General features: G+C 38.2%; 1 protein-coding gene across 1 annotated transcript in view; it reads right to left on the bottom strand.

Annotated features, from left to right (window-relative positions):
• LOC308165751 (myocyte-specific enhancer factor 2A-like) overlaps positions 1-2,528 on the bottom strand; it is a 54,462-nt gene extending 51,934 nt beyond the window's left edge. The window contains exon 1 of the mRNA XM_080539903.1: positions 2,426-2,528. The gene's annotated coding sequence lies outside the window, so the exon portion shown is untranslated. The remainder of the gene's footprint in view (positions 1-2,425) is intronic.
• Positions 2,529-2,866: the final 338 nt, after the last annotated feature.

Genomic DNA, 2,866 nt, shown 5'->3' with positions numbered 1-2,866 from the left:
ACATTGTGTGTGATAAGGCATATCATTTGCTAAGCCAGGCATCGCAGCCGCTAATCAAAGTGGATAAGGAATGCATTACTCCACAGCAACAGCATGGATCAGCCGGGCCCACTATGTCATGCTATTGACGAGAGAGAAAAAGAAACCCACACTCTAGAAATAGCCTTTCAATAAAAAAAAACACACACACAGAGAAACCTCTATTTCCTTGCCCTGCGGTGCTAAAATAGATGTCTATCCTTCAGAACTGTTTCTATTTGTGTTGCCCACTGGACCAGGAATACTCATTTCGGAATTAGGGAAAACTCTCAAGTGGGAAAGGAAAATAACATTTTGGGAACATTGTGTTTTATGTCTGGATTCATTACACCACCCCATATTATGATCCATCCTCACTCTACCCTTGTGATTGGAAAAAGTAAGATTTAGTTTGAACCGTATGATTGCCATAGTTCTGTCAATTATGCTAATTCGTTTAAACTCGGAAATAAAGGGAAAACTTCAAACTTCAGAAGAGGCCGTTGAAATGTCTCCTTGTGGAAGTCACTAGATGTCGTGCTCTGATCCCATGTGGGACTTTTCCATTTTCACATTGCTCAGTCATCACTATGCCAGTACATCCTGAGCAGAACAACATTGACGCACACTACACCACTAAATGGCATTCATCAAATCGTCTAATTACATTTGTGTATAGGGGCCAAATGCATCTGATTAAATGAGGTGGAATGGCATAACATTCTGATTGCGACTAAATCATATTAGGGTCTGTTTTAAGTGCATTACTTGTTGAGTGAAGTCGAGTTACATACATGAAGATAAGCTTTCAGACATAACAAAGCCATGTGATTTGCTTTCCATGACTATGCTATAATGAGAGTTTGTTTTCAAGTTGGCAGGTTTCATATTACCTAGTTAGTTAGTTGTTTAGTAGGATGAAAGTACAGGTATGCATCCATAGAGTTATTGCCCAAAATGTACTCTAAACTCTACAGTGCTTTGTGTGAAAGATTTTGTAATATAATAGTAATAACTAATATTAGCGTTTCTACTCTCATAACTTAAAACCAGAGACATATCTCATGCAAAAAAACATACAGTATGTGATCAAAAAGGATATTCAAGACAAATGGCCTGCTCATTTCCCACGGTAAGTCCCAAGGAGGTCCTCTGTGCCAAACAAGTCTATGGTAATAATTGTTTTGATGAACAATGGACAACAATTCTGAATGAAAGTCATAATAATTCCCAATCAAAGTCATGACGCCTCTCAAAGTCATTCAACAGCAATAAAATGGTCCTTTTAAAATAATTCAATATCATAACTGATCATACAAAATCCCCCAAAGTCATTATAGGCTCTTCTGGTTACAATCCAATAACAAACAAAAACAACATTTGTTCAGTATTCATAATACAAATAATAAAAAGGCCTCTGCAGGGTCACACATGTCCATTAGAGCAGGGAAATGGTTCCTGAGGTCATCTTCAGGACTGTAGCCTGACCTGATTACCTGTCTCATGGAGCCTGCAATTACTAAAACAAACAGACAGGTTCCGTGACCAGACTGACACTAGTCATAATTCAACCTGAAGCCACAGGCTATGAACCTCTGTTTATGAAATAGGAAAACTGAATTGAGTAAAAAAGCATGAGACAGGCATACAGAACAAGTGAGTGAATCCCTTAACCGTCCAATCTATTAACCCTGACCAGGAACAGTAAGCACATACTGACTCTAGCAGGCATGGATGTCCCAAATCTCTCCCACTAACTCCTTTTATTGTTATGATACATTGTCATTATGTACTAATAACAAAGTTGGACGATGGTTGACTTCCACCGTTCATGTTTTTACTGTGTCATTGACAACTACGACACATTCCACATGTGCCCTTCGTCCTATCAAATGACCACTGTAATAAGTGTCTCATGACATTTAATTGGGGAGCTTATGATATTTACACTCCAAATGATAGAGAAAAATAGTATTATTGTTCTCATGATCACATGATTGTGTTGTTATATCGCGCGAGTGATGTCTTGTCACTTTGTCAAAGTTTTAGCTACATACTGTAACAGAACACGTAATTCTTCCTAAACACATTTGACCAATTGTTTATTACGCGTGGTGTAAATCAAGGCGCAATACGTGAACATTCCCACTTCATTTAAAAAAATAACCTTTGTTGAAAATATCATAACTGTTAGGATGAAATTAACATGAATTAAATACAAATACATGATTCTCTAAAAAGACCAATAATAATATCGTAACACACTACATGAACTGTCTTCCCTTCCCCTCCCTCTCTCTCACTCTCTCTCTCTCCCTCTCTCTCACTCTCTCTCTCTCTCTCTCTCTCTCTCTCTCTCTCAGCGCTCCGCTATATGAACAATGATAGAGCTATTTTAGCTACTTACCAGTTCCCTCCCAGTCCTTTGCTTGATAAAGATACTTTTTGATCAGACTGACTCCGACGCAGACAGGGTGACATGGGCGTACATTCACTCACATTGATACCCGTCTGCTATTTTTAGGAAACTGACAAAGTCGGATTGGGAGGCAGCAGGCAGGCTCTTCACTGCGAGGCTCCTCCCCCTGTCTGATGGACACCCAACAGCACCTCCCTCCCACTCCACTTTTTCCTACTGGGAAATAACCTTACTTTACGTTATAATAAACAACTCCATTTTTGTCAAAATTTAGTTTTTTTTACATAATCTGATTCATTAGGTGTTTATTAATGCCTGTGTGGTGTTATTTTTAAAATGTTGACATTTGTTAGTTAGTAATTAATAAAATACAAAGATTCCATCTCACAAAACATAATGGAATGTAAAAACTTTGACGCTCAATATCTC

This window comes from Nansenia antarctica (genome assembly GCF_963989245.1).
Source record: "Nansenia antarctica genome assembly, chromosome: 9".
In the NCBI taxonomy this organism is placed as follows: domain Eukaryota; kingdom Metazoa; phylum Chordata; class Actinopteri; order Argentiniformes; family Microstomatidae; genus Nansenia; species Nansenia antarctica.
This window is presented reverse-complemented; position numbering and strand designations above follow the sequence as displayed.